At 48.1% G+C, this 24,652-nt stretch overlaps 1 long non-coding RNA gene and 2 pseudogenes across 1 annotated transcript; 1 reads left to right on the forward strand and 2 right to left on the reverse strand.

The window, feature by feature from the left end:
- Positions 1-4,826: 4,826 nt before the first annotated feature.
- Positions 4,827-6,583, reverse strand: LOC110309590 (5'-nucleotidase domain-containing protein 2 pseudogene; annotated as a pseudogene).
- A 7,279-nt stretch (positions 6,584-13,862) lies between these two features.
- On the forward strand, positions 13,863-17,736 carry LOC147001660 (uncharacterized). Its single transcript, XR_015044720.1, has 3 exons — positions 13,863-13,923; positions 15,818-16,087; positions 17,617-17,736. It is a non-coding gene; the product is annotated as an uncharacterized LOC147001660 (long non-coding RNA).
- Positions 17,737-19,331: 1,595 nt separating this feature from the next.
- Positions 19,332-19,792, reverse strand: LOC110309957 (ragulator complex protein LAMTOR1 pseudogene; annotated as a pseudogene).
- Between the last annotated feature and the right edge of the window lie 4,860 nt (positions 19,793-24,652).

Here is a 24,652-nt window from a genome sequence, read left to right on the forward strand (position 1 = left end):
GGCAGCCTGCCTCTGGGGGTTCTGATAGGAACATTGGTAGCTCTGAACCTGCATTTCCAGCCTGATTGTTTTGTTGTCTTCAAGGACTAAGCTAAGCAAGGTTTTTTATGATCACATGCAGGGTTCCTGCTGCCTAAGGTTTCTCAAAGACTGAATCTATCCCTGCTTTTGACTCCCATGGGAGATGACTGAGCTGAATTTGCATGCAATGATCAGCTGGGCTATACAGACACCGCTCATCCAGAAACATGGCTCCTTGGACATCAACCTAGTATGTATGGAAGGAAAATGATGAAAGGAATGCATCCAGTTGACACGTGATAGAGCAGGGCCTCAGGTCCCAAGGCTGCAATCCTGAATCAGTAGTGATCCCTCCACTCTGTGAACCCAGCTCTCTGACCTAGGTCCGGCTGGTTCCAGGGGTGTCCCAGGATATTATCATGGGAATCCCAATAAAGATCAAAACTGAGCTCCTCAAGATGTTGCACAAGGCCAGCAGGGACCCAACAACAGGACAACCCTGGTTTCAACACAAACGTATTCCATATAGCCTTTGTCACATAGCTCACTGCAGGAGGCAACATTCCTGACCTTGTCCTCCTGTCCTTCTGGTGCTGAGAAAAATTAGTCTTTGTCTCTTAGACAGATGCCTGCAGGAACTTGCGGATTCCACAGTAAGACAGGACCAATGTCCTCAGCAGGAACTCCCTGGATGGGGAACTTGGAGTCCATTGCTACCTGCACTGAGAGGCCTCAACAGTGCTGTGTGGGCTCCTCAGCAGACATTCTTCCTCACTCTGTTTCTATGGAGGATCCCAAGGTGTGCCCACACCTGCCTGTGAGACAGGTCTAGACTACAGAGGCCAGGACACAGTCCTGGTTTCCCATTGCTCAGTTATGCTGAACTCTCCACTGATGTAGCCATGGAAATACATTGCTGTTATTTCTTTACTCAATTTGAGAGATTTTTCAGTGTTTGATGTTATTTTACATTTGAAACCAGGAGCTATAGAACCAAGGAAACCTGCCTGAAGCATTACTGGGAAAGCACCTAGGAATGTGAGGTCCTGGTGATTCTACTGTATCCTGCAGGGCTCTGTCATACTCTGTGATGTCACAGTGTAGTAGTGACAATGGCTCTTGGTGTGTTTGTTCAGTGCCATGGACACGTTGGCGACACTGAGCAGGTTACTTGGGAGAAAGAACAGAGAGCACAGAGACACCAGAGAGGAGCAGAGGGGTGCTGGCCTTCAGACGCATGGTAAAACAGCAAGAGATACGTGATGGTGGCAGGGTGCAGTGAGCTCTGGGCAAAACTTGGGAGCTTCCTGGAGGAGGTAGGCTGGAGCTGGGCTTTCCAGAAATGGGAATCAGGAGCCGGGTTCTCTGAGAAGCAACTGGACTTCTGTACTTGCCAAAGTTCCTGAAAGTCAAGTTATGTAATGTAGTCTCTCCACCCCCAGCCTGGAACCTGCTTGCTCAAGGGTGGAGTTTCCTGCTCATTTGTTCTGCCATGCCCACTGCTGGACCGTGCTGCTTTGCTGCTTGGAGCCACACACGTGTTCACCCTGCTACTGGACCCCGAGTTATTTGGCGGGAATCGGGTCCCCTCCCCCTTCCTTTATAACTGAGTGTCTGAACTAGTAAAATGGAGCTTTGATCAGAGACTTGGCTCCATTTCTTCTTTTGCCCCGTCTAGTTCCTCTCTTTTCAGCTCGAGTGGCCATCTCAGTCGAACCGTTCTCGTTGTGAGCTGCTGGCCGGCCACAACAATCTAAAACATGAGTTCATTTATCTCAGAAGTCAAGAGCTGGGAAGGGCACAGATGTTTGCTGAGAGCTCCTGGCTTTTATCCTTATGGTTGGGAGAAGAAGCCATGAAGAAGGGACAGGTTAGTGAAGTGGCCTCAACTCGGGGCAGGAAATCACTGTACTTCCTGCCCAGTGGATTCCTTTAGGAGCAGTGGCTATCTGATACTAACAAGAGGACAAGACAACTGCTCTGTCCACGTCTTATGATCTTAGGTTTGTGAGTCACCAGATTTGGGTGGCAGACAGTTCTCTAGTGCAGGAAGCACTGGGTGAGCCAGTGGACAAGCACAAAGACTTGCTCTTAGCTGCCAGTTCTGGGTCTTCTGGGCTGTGAATGGGATGACTCATGAGTGTAGTGACCATGGTATACCTCTACATGGCTGCTGTGTCTACAACCATGTGCAGTGTGGCCTAGACAGGAATCAGGGCATCTATAGCATGTGAACACTTGTAGACTTTGCCATGTGTTTCTCTGAAAACACATTCTTCAATGTTCTGAAGCCAAGTTGGAGCTGATGCAGCTGTGAATATGCCTGAGGAGGCTGTGGCCTTGGTCTCTTGAAGCATATGCTACGGGAGCCAGAGGAAACCATATCCATCTCTCTACAGACCTATATGAAAGTTGACCTCCACAGCCTGAGTTTTCAGAGGCAGCCAGGGCAGGTCTCATCTGTTAGTTTATTCCTCATCATACCTCACTGTGTTCAGGTTAGACTGTGAAGAAGTGGAGTGTAGAGAAGGTGCTGTCCCTCAGCTGTTGCATCTCAGTTTCTATGGAAGATGCTTCAAGTCTTCATACAGGCCAAAGAGCTGAGAAACAATCACATGCAATGGATTCTTTGTTGTGTAGTAGGGGCTCAGCACATAGAGTTGTGTTGTCACACACTTCATTGTTCACATTGGCAAGTTCTCTCAAACCACCAGGACACGATGGTTTCCCAGGCTCCCTCTTTAATTCTCATCTCTGCAGGCAACCTCCACACCTTGCCTTCTCGATTCACTAGTCTATCCTACTTTATCTTCTCTCCCTTGTATTGTTTCTGTGCATGTGTGCACACTCGTGTGTGTGTGTTTGGTGTGTTCACACAGTTACTAGATTCATCAAGTCACCTGACTCCCAGCACAGACAGTCAAACTGGCTGGAACAGTTCTTCCTCCACTAGAGAACTGCATTCCACCCCCACTTGCTGACTGAGTTTTATGCCACTTTAGGGACACCTTGCTGCTAAACTCTTGTGGAAGCCTGTGTGGGCAAGCTGTGACTCCCCGTGGGTCAGTGTCAGAATGTTCTTCCCAATAGACAGCCTTCTAGAAAGAGCTGCTGTAGCTGCCTGCGGCCACGTGAACTGGGTTCCCCTGAAAGGCGGGCTGGCGATGAAAGAGATCAGAAGGTAAGAAAAGAACGAGGCCAAGACAAGCCTTTCTGTTCAAAGCCTCTCAAGTTTACTGAGAGCCCGTGCTTATAAAGAGGGAGGCCCATCCTCTGCCAGCCTATTCTTGGTGCCTGGAGCCAGCCCATAGGTGATCTACACGGTCTCCCTCCAGAACTTCTCAAGGATCCTTCAGCAGGAAGCAGAGCCTTGGATAAGAGCAAATAGAGCCATCAAGGTCAGAAGGCTCTATCCTAGGTAATCTCCTTCTTAGTGGCAGCAAGGTCAAAGTCTGGATCAGCCCGATTCAAGGCTGAGGGAGGCTACAAGTTGCAAAAACTTTGATTTCATTATTTGTATTTGAAAGCAAGGACATGAAGGAAATGTGATTGTCTTTATCTCTGTGGGAAAGGAAGAGAGCTGGGAGATTTTTTATTTTTTCTTACATAACCAGATTAAACCATAAGCCTGGCCTATTTCCTCACTGTAGTTGGATATGCTTAAGGTAGTGAAAGATCCTGACAGAATGTAAAAGGTCAGCCCTGAAATTGGCAAAATAGATTTCATTGTTAGTAGAACTAGCTTCACTGATTTAGAAAAATAGAGGTGCACAATGCTCTGGCTGATCCTCGAACCTGTGTGTCTGCCAATGTTCTGACCAGGTGTGTGCCCATTGCTGCACCTCACTGCCAGGTGTTTGTGATATTGGTTGCTGGGAAAGAGTCAGGAAATCTCCCCAGCAACTATAGTCGGGGCCAATCTGGAGTGCTGCACCTTCATTAGACACTTTCCTTGCTTTCCTCCCATACCCATTTCTTGAGGAATCAATCATTTTAGAATAGATATTGTTTAGATCTGGAAATCCCCTACTCCCCCCTTCTCCTTCCCCCCCCCCCGTGAGGGCCTATAAAAACTGGGTCCTCTTTCCCCTCGAGGTCGACTCTTCTACCCCTGCGTGGGATATGAGTCGTCCCCAGAGCTCTGGCTTTCCCTGAATAAAGCCTCATGTGGTTTGCAACAAGCTCGGTCTATCATGAGTTCTTGGGTGTCCACTATTGTCCTGAGGCCTGAGCGAGGGGCTCCTTTCGGAGTCTTTCAGTAGTTTGAGTTCACCTTATGTTTTGCTATGGGTTAGTGAAGGTTTTCTAGAGTAACAACTCAGAGAAATAGTTTCACATTCCCTTCCTTGTTCTTCTCTCCTCTCCTCTCCTCTCTCTTCTCTTTTTCTCTCTCTCTCTCTCTCTGTATATATATGTAATACCCCATGTATATGTATATGGGGTATTAGAATCTATCTGGCCAATTGTGGTGCCATGTGCCAATCAGATTTGCTAAAGGAGCCAGAGGCATGAGGACAATGAGTTCAAGGCCAGCCTAGGTGCACATTTTAGGGCTGACAAGATGCCCCAGCATAAAGGTCAGGCTCAAACCCAAAGACACAAGAGTTTATTAGAATGGATAATAGGCTGTATAATCAAACAATGGTTACCTATCAAGGCAGATCCTAGAATCTATTGTAGTGCAGTTCCTGAAGTGGCCAGATGTCTCATCAGGTCTTCAGTATATGCCTGTGATTCAGAATGTTGAAGATGTTGGCTCTAATAATAGTGAAGAGGTGACAAGCAGAGAAGGAGAGAGAGCTTCCTTCTTCCATTTTTTTTTTTTTTCGGAGAAGACACAGACCACTTTTATTGCTTGTCAGGGTGGCTGAGGGGGCCAATGGTCTGTCCAGAACAATAAAAGTGCCCTCAGCGGATGTGGGCCATGTCACCAAGAAAGGGTGTCTTCATGCAGCCAGTGCACAGCTGGTCCATCCAGAGGGGCGCCTCGTGCTGCAGGCGTGTGCGGCGCGGGTAGAAGGTGAAGTCTACACGGTAGTTGAGCAGGCAGCTGAGAGAGGCCATGTAGAGGTCGGAGAAGCGCACGAGGCGCCGGGAGAAGTAGATAGGGTTGTGGAAGGTGCGGAAGATGCTCCCGAACTGGACGTTGAATAGGGCCTTTGTGATGCATCTCAGTTCTTGCAGCTCCTTCATCCAGGTAGCCAGCACCTGCCGTGACTCTGCATCCTGATAGGTCTGCATGCGCTCCAGCAGCCCAGTGAGAGCCTGCTGCCAGGTCAGCGAGTGCATGTACTGCTCTGTGTTGATGATGCGGATCTCGCACTCCAGCTCAGGGATGATGGCTCCCGTGCGCCATCCGTGCCGCAGCATGAGATCCGCCAGGTCACTGTAAAGGTGGTCACCGAAGTAGAGCACACGTGGCCCTCGCCATTCCGTCAGACGAAGAAAATCAAACAGGTTTCACTGCCGATAGATCTTGCCCTTCTCTAGGCGAGTGATACGGTCCCAGTGGAGGGAGCCCTTCTCGTCAAGCTTGCGAAAAGGCTTGCGCCTGTCGGTGAAAAAGTTGGGCTTGTCTGCCTGGACGATGACCACGTCGAAGAGTTGGCGCCAATTGGGACCTACCATATGCCGCATACCTTCGTCCACAAAGCTGAAGGTAATGAGGAACAGCTGTTTCCCGTGGGCCACCAGGCGGCTCAGCACCGCAAATGTCTCATCTCCTCTCAGGATGTACTTCTCCATGTCTTGCTCAATCCACTGGTACATGAGGCCCTTTACATGCACATCACGGATAGCATCCGTCACATCCTTGTAGAGGTGTACTTGGTCAAACTCCAGGCCATGGCCCAGAAAGTAGTCCACCACACAGGACAGCAGAGCCATCTCTGGGAGCGAGAAGATGTTCATGAACTGCTTGATAGATGGGCCCTTGCCGTAGAAGCCGCTCATCTGGTAGAGTGGGATGTGCTGGGTGCTGCCGTACAGGTCAATCACTTCTTCATCCGGCACAGGCTTGAGGCCCCTGTAGGCTGTTCCCAGTTGTACATAGTGAAAAGCGTCAATTTTCATCAGAAGGCTCTTCTGAATGTCGTAGTGCAGGCCACGGATGGCAAAGCTGGGGTCATAGTCATACTTCTGGATCCCCTCAGGATACTTGTAGTGCTCTATCAAGATGTCCCGGGCAGCATTGAAGATTTCAGGGTGCAGTGCATCCGCATACTGGGCCAGCGTGTAGTCGTAGTCAAAGCCATAGACTTCGATGTCACTCAGGCTGATCTCATTGTTGGCATAAATAGCTGCTGGGTTTTAGGAAGCTGCAGACCTCAGGGGGCAGAGGGTCGTGCACCAGCCTCCGCATGTCCTGGTAATGAGCCCATAAGTGCGCGCTGAGGTCCGCGCCGTCTGCGGGCACCGAGCGCGGGGTGCTGGGGCAGTGGGCTCTGGGACCCGGCGGGCCACAGCCAGGGCAGGAGGGTGAGGACGAGGCGGCCCGCGGTCCGCCGTGGCCTCTGCACAGCAGCCAGCGCCTAGCTGTCGCCCGCAGTCCGGCACCCGCCATGCCCCCTGCGCGCTGCCCTGAAGTAGACAACTAGACAACCAAGACTTGCCATCACAGGCTACTTAAGTGATAAAAATGAGAAGTGTTTGTTTTCATTGGTCTTCATCTCAAAAGCCCTGAGTTTTCTGCTCTCCCATGTGGGTCTTTGGAATGTCCCTTGATAGGCAGAGTCTTAGCCTGACTGGTCACAGGGAAGGTCAACAAACTGCCCTGTGGCCTCACCCTGGCCTCTAAAGATCCTATTCCCAAACCAGGGTCACATTCCCTTTTACTGGGTTGGGGCTTCAACATGGGAAAGGCACAGTCCAACCATCCATCACAGAGTATAAAGTTCAGGAAGGGCACAGGAGGCATGTGTAGGGTAGAGTATATTAGCTCTGTTGGAGTATTTATATTCTAGGCTGATCACGGGCAACCGTTTCATCTACAGAGACTGTCACTAAAACGAGAAGGACTTCTTAAATTTTGTGTGGTCTGGTTAGACTGTGCTGAAATACCAGGCAGGGCTTTCTTCTGAGAGACTCACCTCGTTCTAGAGAGGTGGGAGAGTTGACATCCACAATGGGACACTCAGTTCTGGACTCTCAGGATGAGCCAGCACAAAGCCCCCTGTGTTGGCTTACTGTGTGCACACCCTTCTGTGTGCCAGGTTTGGGCTGAATGAAGCTCTGTGTGCCATGTCCCTGCCTCTGGAATTGGGCATTCCTGAGATAGCTAACATCATCTAGTGTGTCCTGCTGGTGTGCTACAGTCCCTGAAAGACACACTACACACCACATTGCTCACTTGTTCTGGGGTACATGAGTAGATGGAAGCAGCCACAGTCCAGATTTCTGAATGATTGTCAATCCAGCTTAATGTGCTCCAGCTCTTTATTTCAGGGCTACCTGTAAGTTTAAACTACCTGTAAGGTGAAGTGGGTGCTGGTAAAGCCCCGGGGAAAGGCACCTTACTATCCTGGTCTTTTGTGTCCTCTCCCTTCCCTTCTCATGTTCAAGTGGATATTCTCTATAAAGCCGGTCGTGTCACCTTTCCTTGTACGGGTCTATGATTCACAAAGAATGATACCCCAGACTCAAACAGTATGCTACAGCAAAGAGCATCCATCCAGCAGAGAACCTTCATGCAGCGGTCCACCATACATCAGGATGGAAGACAGGGGTGTGGGCTTTGCAGGGTCAATTTAAAGCCTTTTAGGGTAGGGGTAGGGGAACTTATACCTTTCTTTCTCTTGATTGGCTCACTCTATCTCCAGGGATATAGGGACCTTTGTGATTTGTTAAAGCTCTGCGGAGTTTGGGCTACTTTTGCTGATTATACTTGGCTCACGCTAGGTGGTAGGGCAGCGTCTAGAGCTCCTGTTTTGCTGCCCTTGAGGTTGTCTCAGGCTAGGTGATGGGACAGCTTCCTGAGGGGTGATTTTTCCTGGAATTGACTTGTTTTGGACTTTTCCAGTTCTGGGACACAGAAATGTAGGCCTAGTCTCCTAAACTGCCGTTTGCAGATTGTCATAAAGTCAGCGTGGCTCTGGCTGGTTAGTCCTTTCATCCTAAGGGCATGTGCATTGTCACAGGTGGCTCTGGGTGAAGCAGCAGTGGCATGCCGCATATTCTCCCCATGGTGGAGACATGTTAGATTGTCCCACTGAGAACACCCTTACATAGCCATGTCTTCTCACTAGCATTCGGCTTTTCTCAAACTTGTGCTCTGGAATGGGCCATGACTCCTCCTGCGAGTGTTTGCTCTTAGTGTCTGTGGCTGACCTGGGGGGGGGGAGCCCCAGTCCTTACTACCTCAGGTGTCCTGTGGGTAGTTGATTACACCTTTGCTAACATCATGATGGCTGGAATGTGTTCTGCTGGAGCCATTTGGGAAAGTTTCCTCATCGCCCATGGAACTCATCTTTGTTCTGACAGGACACCCACAGTCACCCACCACCCACACACAGCCCTGTGGATCTCCCCAAGCTGCTTGTTCAGTTCAGGGGACTGATATTTTCTCCCTGTCATCCTGACCTACTTTCCTACCAATTTGCATTACCCATGTTATTGAATAAAGGGCATGAAGAGAAGTCATTCCTGGACTGTGCTTGGCAAGTGAATCGTCTTCGAAGCAGTGCAAGTAGTTTAGTGAGGGGAGGGGTCTCTGGCTTTGGAGTGGGTCTCAGGGAACTGTCCTGGAAAAGGCATCTTGGCTTCTGGTGGTTTAGTTAGGTAGATAGGTGTGGGCTGGTGGAGGCGACCCTAAGCAATCCACCCTCCGGACATTCTATTGTATCCTGGAGATGCCTTGGACTTCTCTGTGACATCACAGAGAAGTTGGGAAAGTTTCCAGGTGTGTTGTGGCAACAGCACCTGCCTTAAGCCTTCAGTCAGTGCTTACAGGTTTTACATATAAACATGATGGCAAGACTGAGGACTCTAGTTGGGATAGAGATTGGAGGGCCTACAGAGACCAGAGAGAAGCAGAAGGAAGCTGTCCTTCACTCTCAGTGCATAACAGGAAGAAACAAATGGTTCTGGAAAGGCAGGGTGAGTCCTGGGAGGGAGGGAGGAAGATGGGGTGGGGTGGGAGAGAGGAACTTGTTGATGGAGGTGGGGCTTGAGCTGGTCTTCCTGTGGTAGGGCTCAGCAGCTGAGACTCTGGGAAGGGAAGGTCTATCCTGCTTGTCTGGCTTCCTAGAGCATAGACCCAGGTCACCGACTTCGGATGGTTCTTTTGGATCCCTCAGGAATCTGCCACTGCTGTTCTAGGACCCCCTTAATTTCATTCTGAGTGCAAAGCAGGCCAGCAGGAGGCTCAGAGAAATTAAGGATGTGTCTCTCTCAGGTTGGGGTTTCGATATACAAAGGGACTTCAGGACTTACCTCTGAAAAGGTCAGCTCAGGAACTTTAGAAATCCCACCAGACCCCTCCCCTCCTGGAAGCAAATGGTCAGAAAGAACATAGGCGCCCCTCCCCTGTGGAAGGGAGGGGTAATTACATTCCTCAGACCACAGGGAGGAGGGACCGACCCCTGGGCTCATAGACACATTCTGAGATCATTGGCCACCCACCTCATTCCCTATAGATCAATCAGTTTAGAAGTCACACTGTTCTGCCAATCACATTGTGCCTAATGGCTGCTGCCTGGGGAACTGTATAAAGGCTCATAGGACAGGCTGCTTGTGGTTGTTCTCTCTCTCTCTCTCTCCCTCCATGTGCAGGACGACCCCAACACGTAGGAACAATAAATTCCTTTTGCTTTTTGCATCAGTTTCCAGCTCTGTGTCTGTGTGTGTGTCTGTGTGTCTGTGTCTTTGTGTGTGTGTATCTGTGTCTGTGTGTGGGTGTCTATGTGTGTGTGTCTGTGTGTGTGTGTCTGTGTGTGTGTGTCTGTGTGTGGGTGTCTGTGTCTGTGTGTGTGTATCTGTGTGTGTGTGTGGGTGTGGGTGTGTCTGTGTCTGTGTGTCTGTGTGGGTGTCTGTGTGTGTGTCTGTGTGTGTCTCTGTGTGTGTATCTGTATGTGTGTGTGGGTGTCTGTGTGTGTGGGTGTCTGTGTGTGTGTGGGTGTGTCTGTGTCTGTGTGTGTGTGTGTGTCTGTGTCTATGTCTGTGTGTGCATGCTGGTATCCCGCCAGATCCTGGAAGTGCAGAGTCTGTGGTGGACCATGACCATCTCCCTGTCTTAAACTTTCCAGGTGTTACCAGTGCTGAGGTCTGGGATGGCCACTGTGAGCAGCACTCCCTGGGGACCTTGTGATGATCACCTTGGTGGCACATTGGAATCAGCTGGAGAGTATATAAAACATTCTTGTTTTGTGCCTACTCCCTAAAATATTGATTATATATGTTCTGGGCATTCATGTACTTCCCAGGATGGAGAATCTGTCTTGTGAAGACAGGAGACATATCCTCACAGTTTTATAAGGGTGGGGGATGGGAGTTTGGTGCACACCAGCCAGCCAAAATCCTGTGTCCTCCTTAGAGAGCTAGTCTATTTCTGCAGGCCCACTGAGGCAGCTCATGTAACCTTGTTCCCACCAATTGTAATTTCTGTCTTTGCTGGCCTTGGCTAAGATAGCAAGTTTAAAAAGCACCAGGATGTCCCTAAGTATGTATGTATAGGTGCCAGAATGTGACACCCACTGATCTGTTGTAGTCCAGGACATAGCTTGAAATCATGTGACCTTGAGCCATGGTTCTTTGCTCCTGGTGCCACACCCAACCACAGGCTGAATTTTGAGCTTGAGATGCAGAAGAGGGAGTGTGGGGCAGTGGACAGTACCACGAGACAGAAAACCTGGTAAGGCTGAGCGGACTCAGAAACCCTGGCAATTCTCATAGCTGAGAACGGTAGGCATTTAAATCGACTTCTGACCAGGTTCCTGTCCTAAAACACATGACCACCATACCCCATGGAGAGGACTGTGACAATCTGAGTATCGGCAATCCCTGGAGCCCCTCCTCGTGCAGAGGAGGCATCCCTAACATCTCAGATAAAGCCAATAGAAAATATCTGCCTCTAGACCCCAATCCACCCCAAAATGTATATAAGACCCTATCCATAAGGAATCAAGTACACAAGTTATGTCACCAAAGACCGTCTGAGAGTACCTGTTATCTAGCTGTAACATGCTAAGGGATGAATATTCTCTCCCAAAGATTTCTTCTCTGGAAGCTGCTCTAGCCTACCTCTTCCTGCTTGGTGGCTCCGACCTTGCTCCTAGCCACACTCTGCGTTGTCCTCTCTCAGAAGGTGTATGGCCTCTACCTGCTGATGTTTGCCAATACCATAGATAGATAAGCATAGGTCAGGGCCACTTCCTGTTCTGGGACGTACATGGATCCCTTTGGGTGTCAGGGTTTTCAGAAGTACTTAGAGTCTTTCTGGAATGTGGCTGTTCTCTGGATTTGGCCTGCCTCTAGGCGATGCTGACATAGTTACTGTGGACTCCAGTCTGAGGCTGTCTGCGGACAAGAGATCTGGCAGGGATGGTGGTAGTTGGAGGTGGGGAGGCAGATAAAGGCTGGCTGGGCTTCATTATTTCTCACTGTGGTTCAGCATCCTCCACCCCCGGCTCCTGAGTGAGTGGACTCAGCTGAAGATGAAGTGAAGACGTTGAGGCAGGAGAACAGAGAGCTGCAGAGGAAGCAGAGTGTGGTGCAAGAGTCCTGTGAGGAGGCAGAGAGGCTCTGTGAGGAGGCCACGAGAAGATCTGTGAGATGAGGGCAGAGCAGCAGCTCTCTCTGCACCTGGCGCAGCTCTTGGTTCACGCTGTAGACACCTGAGGAGCAGCTTCTTGGGCCTGTTTCCCTGAGTGGTGCTGGAGAGTTCTCCCTTCCTGGATCTATGTCCTTCTTGGTTGTCTGGCAATCTGCATAGCTCTCAGCCCCATCCATGAACAGAACATCCCAGAGTGCTGTGTATTGTGGTAAATCTCCTAGCCAAATATGCCCGGGCAATGAAAACACAACTCAATTAGTATGAATACATGCTGTGTGCCTAGATTGCTACCACTACACTGCCATCTTCCCCATATAAGAGACCCCTTAGAACTTGTGGTTTCTCCAGGCTAGGTGCTTCTGCTCCACTTTCCTTCCTCTTCCTCCATCATCCTCCCTCTCTCCTTTACTTCCAAAACCTTCAGTTCCACCTTCCCCTCTTTCTCCACCCAATCACCAGCTCTAGCCTTTATTTTACAAATTAAGGTGGGAAGCAGGTTTACAGGGAATCACCTGAGTGCTGACTCATCCCTTGTTCACAACCACTCACAGGAGAACAGAATTAACATCAATAGTCAGCCCTAGGGCTATCCGCAAGGTATGTGCTGCTCCAGTCACTTCTGATATGACCCAGCCTGTCTTGGAGGTCATTATCTGTGCAGTGTAGTTATATCACTGGTGCTATTTTCTAGAAAACTGGAGGCAGATGGCTCTTCTGTCCAGGAAACAGTGTGTTTGAGCCTAGCAGTTTCTGAAGATTGTGTACCCCTTACCCCCTTCTGAGCTTGCTGGTATGATCTGAGTACCCTGTCCCTTAGAACTTCACTCAAATCTTCCTAATGTAGTCCATAATCTAGCAGTGGGTTAATTGTGGAGGACAGTGACTCCTCCTGACACTATAGCTCCTTCAGGAATATCACCTTCAGAGATAAGTTCTTACCCGTGGGCAGATTTGCATGCAGCACATTCCTGCTGACTCCTGGCTCTCTGCAAGTGTACATTGGTTTCCTGTGAGAAGGTTCTCTTGTTAAGAGTAGACTTGGGGGTTGGTGAGGTGATCCCATGCAGGGATCTGAGCTGTAGGAATAATCCAAGCCTTCACTGTAGTCCTGTGTAGGTTCTCTAGAGGCCTGCAGAGAGGATCCCTTCCTGGTTAGTCCACATTCTCCTGGCATCTAATCAAGGCCTTGCCTATCTCTTCTGAACTGCGACTCATGATGCCTATGCTGCTATTTTTCAAAAATAAGGTTTCTACATATCAGACGAATGCTCTGTTTTTCCAGTCCAGCATGATGGGTATGTCTCAGTTCAAATGCTAGGAGTTTTAAAGGCTGAGGAAAAAAAAAATCTCTGCCCAGGTCTTCTGACCCTTCTCCCCTGGGGATGCCCAGAATGACCTCTGAAAGGTCATGGTGCATTGTCCAGTTGAGTAGAGCTGGTGGAGGCTCAGCAGCCAACATGGCAGGTCCCCAACAGGCCTGTGTCTCAGCTACCTTCCTCCTCTAGGTGTGAAAAAGTCCAGCATGAACTCAGGTCACAGACCAGGACCAGAGCCTCCTGTAGATAGAGCTGCTGCAGAATGAGCAATGAGTATGCCTGGTAAGTGAGCCACCATTGAGCCATCCTTAGCAACCAGGCATCCATGGAGTAGGTTTTTGTCCTTGACCTTGGTTTCCTTTGTGGGAATGGGCACTGATTCTGTGTAGCCAGTGTCCCAGCCAGGATGCTTCTGAGTCTGATTGCCTTTCCTTGTCTTACAGCACCCTTGAGAGACCTGAGGAGGATGAAGGAAAACCCAGACAACTTGAATCCATGACAGTCTTCAGTCTAGGATCAAGGCCTCCTCACAAAAGCCATCTCCTCGTAGCTGAGAACTCAACAGTGAGTCAGATATCAACCACACGCAGAGCATAGGGTCCTCTCTCAGTCATTGCTGAAGCTGACTCTGTGTCAGACACAAGAGTTGCTGAAGAGAGTTCACTGCAGTGAGGATGACCATCTGTCTCTCGGGGCAGCCACTTGACCGTCAACAACAACAACAACAACAACGACTGTGGATGTTGCTGCTGATCTTGTGCACTGTGGATTCAGATGCTGAGTTCTGTACCCCAAGATCAAGTTGCAGTCTGGACATGGGTATTGTACTGACCAATGTGCTGTAAATAATGCTCCTCAATAATCTCTGATTGGGTAACAAAAGGCCAGAGCCTGTGACTGGGCAGGGGAGAGAGGAAGGTGGGACTTGGGATCGAGTATGGGGTCTCAGAATAGGGACCACGAAGAGAAGGGACTGGGAAGAGAAAGGAGATCACCATAAAGCAAGATGGACAATGTGGATGGACCATGAGCACATGACCAAGAGAAGCTTACCCTGAGAGCATCTGTGCAATAGAGCAAGACTCAACTGTCAAGTGATGGGCCATTTATCTGGGTATTAATAGACAATGCAGGCCATAATAGTCTCAGAACCTGATCAGTTTAGGCTTGCAGGTTTCTGTGTCTTTTATTCAAAAGCTGAATGGGATAGAGCGAGGCAGAAATCCCCCATAAAAGTTACTAGTATGTGTGGATTGTATAGGTTCACAGCCTGGACCGAAGTGACCAGTCTTGAGAAAGGATTTATAGAGAATGTCTGAGCTGTCTTCGACTTCTTTGGGCAGCCGATGTTCCGTATCAAGCAGATGGACTTGCAGATATTTATCTCCTTTGGAAGGAAAGGTTTGAGCAGAGGAAATGCTGTGACCCAGGTAGTACTGGGGGCTGCTCTTCTCCACAGAGACTGGGGTTCCACACTTGCCGAGGATGCACTGGGGAGGGCCTCAGAGTGCTGCTGAGGCACATCCAACACTGCATCCGGGAGGAGGCTGAGAGTGTAAATTAGCGCTGTCCTGGTGGATTATAAAAGACACTTTAGAGTAGACTAAAGAGCATTCAAAAGACTTTGAACAAAAGCCTGTAACATATCTCATCCTTGGCCTTGGGAGGGCTTCACTACAAAGTCCCACAGAGGCATGGCTACACTTGTCTTGATAGAAATATTACAGTCTGTGACTGCCTTCCTACCCTGTGCCCCAAGGCCAGTCACAGAGTGTAGGTCAGTGTCTCTAAGTCTGCAGTGAAAGAATACTAAATAGCTTTATTTTTTGGCCTGGTTTTTGGCTTGTATTTAATTGCTCTGGAGGCTTTGGGAGGGGGGAGGGGTTCTTTGTTTTGGTTTGAGGTTTTACGACTGCCCCTATTGAGTAAAATGTATTTTTAATGAAAAAACCCAGCAATTTCCCACTATTCTCTCTTATAGTTCTTCTTCACTTAGGTGTGCTGTCCCAGTCCTGAGACAATCTCTGCAAGTTCCAGGCAGTTTGGGCTACACCGTGAGTTCTCAGCCAGGGATATCAGTGCTCCGCAGAGGATAGTGTCCTGGAAGTACATAGCACCACTGACTCTGTGGATGCCCACTGCATGGGGGAAACACTTTTTTTTTTTTTTTTTTTTTTTGGTTTTTCGAGACAGGGTTTCTCTGTATAGCCCTGGCTGTCCTGGAACTCACTTTGTAGACCAGGCTGGCCTCGAACTCAGAAATCCGCCTGCCTCTGCCTCCCGAGTGCTGGGATTAAAGGCGTGCACCACCACGCCCGGCGTGGGGGAAACACTTTCTATATTGCATCCTTGAGGTCATATGTTTAGCTGCTACTATAATACAGTCCTCTGTTTACAGATGTCTGTGAATGATCATGCAGACCAAATTAATGAGAAACACAACCTTGCTGCCGTAACACTTTAGGAAATGAAACCATTCAAAATAAATCACAAAACCCAGAGCCATCTGCCTCCAGCTTTCTAGAAAATAGCACCAGTGATAACCACACTGCACAGATAATGACCTCCAAGACAGGCTGGGTCATATTTTTGTTGTTGTTGTTGTTGTGGTGGTGGTAGTTGTTGTTTTTGATGTTGTTGGCCTTGACTATGCATTTGGTGCCATCAACCCTTTTTTTCATCCAAGTTTTATTTCTTTCATTTCTATGTACAGGTATTTTGTCTACTGGATACATGTGCACCACGTGCATGCAGTTCCATCAGGGACCAGAAGGGGGCAACAGATTCCATGTGGACTGAGTTACAGAGGACTGTTCGCTGCTCCTTGGGTCCTCTGGGAGAAAACAAGTCTTCTGAAGGGATGAGCCATCTCTCCAGTCCCTACACTTGACCTTGTCCTTATAGCTGTGTGTGCCCATTACTTAGACTGAATCCCCCACAAGAGAGAGAAGTGTCTGGAGCCCTAGAGGGACAAGTGCATGAGGTAAGCATACTGGTTGTCTTAGACTGCCAAGTACCCATATAGGGCACTTGTGTGTTCAAGATCTAAGTAGGATCATGGCTGCGGCAACCTCTGGAGGACGATGTGGGAATCACAGCCTAGCACCCTGTGTGAAATTTGCCCATGGTCACATAGTTCTGCAGCTTCCAGTCAAAGGTTAGTATCACAGAGGAAGTCCTAGGAGGTATCTGGAAACTGTGGTCCGGGCCCTCATCACTAGCTTCAGGAGGACCTGTATCTTTCTTACGTATTTATTTGTGTGTGATGCTGGGCACTGAACCCAGAGCTCCACCCACGCAAGGTCAACTTCCTATCACTAACCAGGTGCCCAGCCCAAGAACTAGGTTTACATATGTGGACGCAGATATGCGTGGCTTGCATTTCTTTATCTTTCTTTCCCTCTTTCACACATCTTATATACATATATTACTCATGACTGAAAAGAAATGCCACACTATGTCCCCTCTCCCTCTTGTTTGGACCCCTTTCTCCCTCTACATAGTCACTTTTCTGCTTTCATATCTCATATGCACTTCTATACACCTATCTATATACATCATATATGGATATATATGTGTGTATATATATATATATATATATGTGTGTATATATATATATTTGAATTTATTTATGGAATATTACTCACTTCTGTGATTAGCGTGTATGTGGAGGTCAGAAGACAACTTGTAGGAATTGGTTCTCTCCTTCCACTTTGCAGGTCCCAAGGGTAGAACTCAGGAGGTCAGGCTTAGCTACAAGCACCTTTACCTGCTGAGCCATTTCACAGGCCCCATAGTTAAATTTAGATTCCAGAAAACAAATGGTAGCAAGTGCTGGTGGTACAGGGAAAGCGGGACTCTTATCCACTGTTGGCAGAAATAGAAGCTAGTGCCGCTGTTTTGAAAATCAGTGTAGAGGCTTTTCAAAAATTAAAAATACAGCATGACCCAACTATACCAAACTCTTTGGCATATACACATTCATGTAATAAACAGTAAGTTTATTAAGAACAGTAAGTTTCTGCTGTCATTCCTGGGATATCCACCGGCAAGACAGCAATATCCATGTGCTAGTAAAGGGGACAGAGACAAATCACTTCAGAGACAGTTTCAGAGGACAGTGCTTACTGTATTGCATGTGATCAACCTCTTATATAGTGGAAACCTGTGATTGGTTAGCACATTACCTCGATTGAATACTGAGTGTTCATACTGTAACCTCCCCCACTCAGCCTGAAACCTGGCTGGTCAGGTTTCACTGTTAGCATGAAGAGAGCATGGGGGGGGGGGGGGAGGAGCCTGCCACCCTATTGTTCTGCCACTCCCACTGCTACTGCCTGCTGCCTAGCTGTTCCGGAGCTATCACGAGGTCACCTGAAACTGGACTCCAAGGATGATTTGGCAGGAATGGGCCCCTTCCCCCTTCTTCATAACCCGGTGCTCCAAATAGTAAAATTGAGCTTTGATCAGAGCCTTGTTGTCTTAGCTCCGTTCTTTCTCTTGTCCGTCTAGTTCCCTTTCTTTCAGCTTGAGTCTGCCACTTCAGCCATACCCCGTTCCTCGAGAGCTGCTGGACGGCATGCAACACATACCGCCACTCTAGGCAGAAGAGGCTCATTAAAGCAGACATGGAGAGCATCGCAGAGTCCTCAGCAGGCCAGCTGCTTCAGAATTCTATAAGCTGCCTTCAGGAACATGGTGCACCATGCTTATTTAGAAGCCCAGGGTGCTAGGTAGGCTGGTCACCAGGTCACACCAGCATTCTCTCCAACACTTTTCACAGGAACAAGGAAAAAGAGTTGATCTGTTTGCCCATCAATAAATGGATAATGAAAATGTGGTGCACACACAGTGGAATTATATTCAGGTGGGAAAGAAAGTAAAATTTGCAAAATAAAAAAGGAACTAAAAAACACTAAGTGGAGCCTAGCTTCTTTTAAATACATGTATCCAAGAAGAGTAAATGCTGGGACAGTAGAGAAAATAAAAACAAACAAACCAGTGAGGTTGGAGAAGAGGAGGGTTTAAGGCAGAGGGTTGGGCAAGAGTGAAGACAAAATAGAGGTACCCTGGGGGTCAAAGGGCACATGGAGATGTGGGAGCAAGGTGGGGGAATCAGACAGAAGGAGATGAGCATAAAAGACCCACGTGGCACTCTGTCACCTTAAAGACTAAAACCATTCAAGTAGCATGTAGATTCTAGCAGGGAAAGTGTGCTATTTGTCACCTTGAGCCTGTTTACCTTGCTGCCTGACACGATACCCAGTATCATCCATTCTTCTGTTAAATGGCACACTTTTCTTCTTCTTTTATTTTGTTGCAGAAAGTGCTATTGGACAGCAGCCTACATGGAAGAAATTATTTAACATTTAAGCACCAGTAACTTTAGATTTGAGGGCTAATATTCAGGGATGTGTGGGCTTATGGCTTAATCAGATATGGCACAGTGATACAAGAGATGAACAGCAGTATCTTCAAAGCAGTTCATTTGCAACTCAACCTTCACCGATAGAGATGCACACACACAACTGTAAACAACTCACCTCCATTGTGAAGGCAAGTGACCCTGCAGTTTTGTTCCCACTCAGTCATTCTCAGAATCCTTTATTCCTGTTTTTAAAATTTAAGTTACCATCAAATGCGCCTAGAAACATGAAAATAATAAACAATTGTGATATTAAGACCATTGTTCCAGAATATTCTTTTTTCCCCTTGAATATACTTTTTTTTTTTTAACCAAGTGGTGACAAAAACAAAAAGAGCAAACATGTAAAAACCCAGGGTGCTAGAAATACAAACTCAACTCAGACTCAAACTCATCTAGACCCTGGTCATAATCCCCAGTGAGGTTGCCTAGGTCAGGGAACAGGACAGGAGTGAATCGGAGGCCAAGAGAAAGGGCGGGAAGGGGATCTCCTAGGTCTTCCGGTGTTCGCCCCTACAGTGGTATCTCCATCTTCCCAATGGCTTTGAAGACCTGACAGGCCCTGTCCTCTTGGCCCGAACCTCACCCTAACCAGAGCATGAAGGCCGATGGCAATCGGTCCTCCCTTCCCTTGCTTAGTCCTCACTTGCTCTGGCTTCTAGCCTTATTCTTTCCCTCCACATTCTTCTCCGTGATTAGTAGCAGTACGTACTGTAGAGAGCCACAGTGAGGCTGGGGGCCAGAAGAAGTGGGGTGGAGACGGGATGAAGACGAGGGAAGAGCTGCCCGAGGACCCCTCTCTTCATGGGATCGCAAACTGTACATCCAGCTCTTCTTTCGCGTCCACGCGGATCTGAGAAAGTATACGCAGCTATCCCGGAGACCTGCAGCAAGTCAGAGAAGGGGATAGGCTTGTTGGCCAGCACTTAGTGGGGCTGGCTGGTGAGAGATGGCAGTGGTTGTAGCTTCTTCCAATGGGTCAAACTGCTGCTAAGCACAGCCAAGCGGGTACTGTACTGCCTTGCCCGGTACTGATGCTGCTCCATGCCCTGGGAATCTGTGGCAGACACATCAATGATGTTGCTTGGCAAGGATGGAGGTAAGTGGGGCCTGCTCATCTGTGAGAGCTGAAGGTAGGCTACGGTAGTTGGGCTCGGCTCCATTGAGGGCTTTGGTAGGGGTGTTACTGGGGTCCAACAACAATTTCCTCTCTTCCCGATCCTAGTCCAAGTCCTCATTTTCGCCGCTATAGCAGCACTCCATGGCGGGGTCGGGCCGGGTGCTCAGGCGGTGCTGAGGAGGGACAGAGTCCATCGGGAGCCTTTTCGGTAACATGACCCGCGGCCGTTCCAGACTACTCTTGAGGACAACACCCAAAATTTGAAAGAAAAAAAAATGTAATGCAGATTGAAGACTCATTAGTGGTGACTTAGGCACGGATTTAGCCAATACTGTGGTGACAGGAGTCTAGGAAGGATTAAACATCAGGGCTGTCCCAAATGTCAGTTTAGCCAAGTTGGGAGCAGAGCATCTTGGGAGTCCCCACCCCATCATTCTACCAGGGATGATCCGAAAGTTTGTATCCGCATGTTTCCATCCTAACCTCCATGTGATGGCATATGAACCTCCGCAGAGGTGACTGGGTCCTGATGATGGAACCCTCGCGGAGGGAGTAAAAGACTCATGGGAGCGTGGATGCTCTTTCTACTTTTGAGGGGTACAGAAAGAGACAGTCCTCCATAAGCCCTTACCAAAAAATAATACTGTGTGTGTGTGTGAACTATCAGTCTGAACTACATCAACAAAGTAGACTGGGTGATTTATAAAACATTGAAGGTCAAGGCATCGGCAGATTCAGCCTCTTGTAAGAGCCTCTTCCCAGGCTTTTATTCTTCCTTTTAGCTAAATAAAACTCCTTTGAACATATATATCACATTCCTTTTATCATTCATCAGTTGATTGACAGAGGCTGGTTCTTCACCTTGGCTAGTGTGAAAATGTTCCAATTAGGATCGATGTGTAAGTATTCCTGTGGTGGTGTGACTTCTTTTTTTTTTTTTTTTTTTTTTTTTTTTTTTTTGAGGTGGCACATGCTTTTAATCTCAGACCTTGGGAGGCAGAGGCAGGGGATTTCTGAGTTCACACTCAGCCTGGTCTACAGAGCATGTTCTAGGACAGCCAGGGCTACACAGAAAAACCACTGGTGAGCTCATTTGTCCTTAGTCTCTATCCTAAAGGGCTGTGGGCGGTAGGTGAGTATGGATTATCTGGATGTTCTGCCAGGAGACTGCCAAGCCTCATGTCTCACACTTTGCCATGTGATTGATCCAGAGGAGCTGGCAGCTGCAGAATCAAGATCTAGCCCTTCTAGCCACAGGCAAGTTGCCAAACAGCACACTGTGATGGTTTGAATAGGTATGGCCCCCATAGACTCATGTGTTTGAATGCTTGACCCACTTAGGAAGTGTGGCCCTGTTAGAGGAGGTGCGGCCTTGTTGGAGGGAGTGTGTCATTGTAGGGACAGTCCTGGAGGTCTCTTATGCTCAAGCTATGCCCAGTGTGGTACACAGTCTCCCGCTGCTTTCAGATCAAGATGTAGAACTCTCTGCTCCTCCAGCACAAGTCTGCCTGGATGCTGCCATGCTTCCCGCCATGATGATAATGGACTGAACCTCAAAACTGTAAGCCAGCCCCAATTCAATGTTTGCCTTTGTAAGAGTTGCCTTGGTCATATTGTCTCTTCACAGCAATAAAACCCTATCTAAGATACACATTATAAGGTCCAGTTTGCACCACACATCTTCCCAAAAGTACGTAGCAGGAGAGGCCATGGAGGAGGGGATTACAATTGGATGTGACCCATAGGTCACGGTGTGGTAGTGAAGGGTGTAGAACACGGCAGTGAGCATGCGGGGCCCGGGGCCTCGAACAGCTACAAGGATAGCGCCTGGCTCCTCCCAGCCATTTGGATTAGCTTGCAGAGCCCCTGGCACTTGGCTGCTCTGGCCTGTCTTACCAATGTCCAGGGACATGCCCTGCTTAGGGTCTGCCTCCAGCTTGTTGTAATGGATGGTCACCTCCCCCTTCACTTCCTGAATCATCTTTGCCACCTCTACCTTGGTTTTTCCTTTGATTGATCTGCCATTGACCCCAGTGATCTCGTCACCAGCTGCCACAGTGCCGTCCAAGGCTGCAGGCTTGTTATCAAATACCTGGACGATATAGAGACAAGGACAGTATTGGGCCCCTCCTCCGATGCTGATCCCACCCAATCAGGTTCTGGGCATCCTTCTGTATGGTGACCTTCCCAGGCACAGTGGGGATTCCTAATTTATCCTCCTCGATGTCATAGTCTAAGTCTGCAAACATGGTTCTGAGAGTTGGGGCTGACTGGCTAACTGCCCAGCTCGGGAGGGGAATAGGAAACTGGGTTTGGTACAGGGGAGGACCCCAGGCCAGGGCGACGGGCTCGGATTCTGGAGCCCGCCCCACGGTCTCCAGAGCCTTGGGAGCCGCTTCAGTCACTCACCGAGAGAGTCGGTCCCACTGCCAGGCCCCGGCCAGGCTGGCACCTGAACCCACCTGCCGTTCCACCTGGCGGCGACCGAGACTGTCGCCGGTGGTGTAACTTCTTAACCTCCTTCAGATAGACCCCAGAACAGTTGGATCATACGGTTGTCCTATTTTTAGGTTCTTGTATGAGTTTGTGCATTGTGAATGTGGGGACCGGAGGCCAGTGTCTGGTGACTTCTTCGATCCACCTTATATTTTGAGAAAGTGTTTTTCACTGAACCCGGAGTTCACAAATTTCAATAGCCTGCTTGGCTATTGACACCCCCCCCCTCGGGGAGATCCCTCTGTCTCTGCTCCCTGGTCACGATTATAGATGTGCAGCTGTTAAGCCTGGCTTTTTTGCATGGTGCTGGGATCTAAGTCTGTCCTTTTGCTTGCATGACAAGCAGTTTTTACTTTATTGTTTAAGTCACCTCTCCAGCTACCTACTTTTAATTTTCTGAAGAACTTTCAGGGTGATTTAATAAAGGCTACATCTGTTCACATTCCTAGTGATACTGTTTAAAAGGCTCCTCTTTCCTCAAATTCTTGCCAGCATTTTTTGTTCTCTTAATTAGCTTTTGAGAGTTTTGTACATGTTCTGATCTTTGTCACCACCCCTCAACTCTTCCAGGACCCACCCTACTTTTCTCACCTACCCAACTCTTGTATACTTTTAAAAAACCTTTTAAGACCAATTTGTGCTGCCCAGATATTCTTGGATGTGTGGTATTCCAGTGGTGCACGAAATAGCAATTGTGAGCTTCTGGGAGAGGGAGAAATGGTTTTCTCTAAGAGCGTATCCCCTGATACACCATATTCTGTGGCTTTCCTCTATGCAGGGCTCTGCACTCTGGAGTCTCCCTGAAGATTTTGATGTCAGGGAATCACGTTACTGATTCTATAAATTATTCCTACTTGGAAGCCTTTCCAGGAAGTCCCTGCTTATGCCTATATTTTTAAGTGTCCCCTGGCAATTTCAGGTCTTATCCTAAGGACTAATCTTAATTTGATACAAGGTGCAAGATAGGGATCACAGTGCATTTTTACCTGTATAGATATTGCTGGCTACCCCAGCAATAATTGCTGAGGTTGTCATTTCTCTAATGCTTATATCTGTGTGAGTTTATTTCTAGGCAGTTTATTCTTTTGGCCGAAGTCTTTCTGTACCAGTACATTTAGTTTGCTGTGAAATCAGACATTAAGATATCTTTAGCATTGCTCTTTCTATCTAGGATTGCTTTAGGCAAAAACTATTATCCTGTTTTATACATGATAAAACTGGGTAGGTTTTGTTTGATTTGGTTGGGGGGGTTATTCTGCACATGGGTGTTTTGCCTGCATGTATGTCTGTGTACCATGTGTACGCCTGGTGCCCGTGGAGGCCAGAGAGGGTATTGGATCCCTGTAGCTGAAGTTACAGATAGTTGTGAGCCACTGTGTGGATCCTGGAAATCAAATATAGCTCCCCTGGAAAAACTTCCAGTGCTATAACTACTGGGGCCGTCTCTCCAGCCCCAACACCTTTTTTTGTTTGTTTGTTTGTTTGTTCTGAGACAGGGCCTCCATAAATAAATAGTCCAGGCTCACCTTGAACTGAAAAATCTGCTTTGTCCTCTCATGTAGGGATTATAGGTGCACACCATTATGCTGTCAAAGCATGTATTAATTTCATATTCATAAAAGTTAAGTTTCTTTCTCTACCAGACATCAGTTTCTAAAACTGGGGAGTTTGCCTATAAGAGAATTTGCCCACGGCTCTTCTGGGAGCCCCTACATTTTGGAGTCTTTGGGAATATGGTGATGGGCAGGAGAGTGAGGTTAGCAGGGTACAACATTCAGGCACATGCAGGCAACATTTCTAATGCAACTGTTACCATAGGCATCCAGGCTGCTGGGCAACTGTGTAACCTCTCCTTTCTGGTCCGCAGTTGTAGACAGTAAGACTGTTTCAAGCCTGTGATTAGATTTGATTGACTAGGTTTACTTGAGGTCACCTTCCTTAAATCCTGTTTGGCTTTGAGGGTAGAACAATGCTCACACTCCATCTAGAAATAAACAGGAAGGTGGTCCCACTTTTTTTTCTTTCATTACTGCAATTTTATTGACTGAGGATAACTGTATAGATATTCCAACTTGGTTTTGTTTTTTTTCCCCACAATTCTTAAGTGTGGGTTTCCATCCATGATAGGGCCTAGTGGTGGTAAGAAAAAGAACACTGTGAAGTCTTCTTTTTTTCTTTTCTTTCTTTTCTTTTCTTTTCTTTCTTTCTTTTTTTTTTTTTTTTCTTTTTTTCTTTTTTTGGTTTTTCAAGACAGGGTTTCTCTGTATAGCCCTGGCTGTCCTGGAACTCACTTTGTAGACCAGGCGGGCCTCAAACTCAGAAATCCGCTTGCCTCTGCCTCCTGAGTGCTGGGATTAAAGGCGTGTGCCACCACACCCAGCATGAAGTCTTGACTAATTCCCTCAGATCTCTAAGGTGTCCTTCCCTCTGCCCTTCAGAAGCCAGATTAAGTCAAGAAACCAGAACCCATGGTTTAATATATATATATATATATATACATATATATA

The sequence above is a fragment of the Mus caroli genome, unplaced genomic scaffold, assembly GCF_978045245.1.
Source record: "Mus caroli unplaced genomic scaffold, Mus_caroli_1 scaffold_12, whole genome shotgun sequence".
NCBI classification, from domain to species: Eukaryota; Metazoa; Chordata; class Mammalia; order Rodentia; family Muridae; genus Mus; species Mus caroli.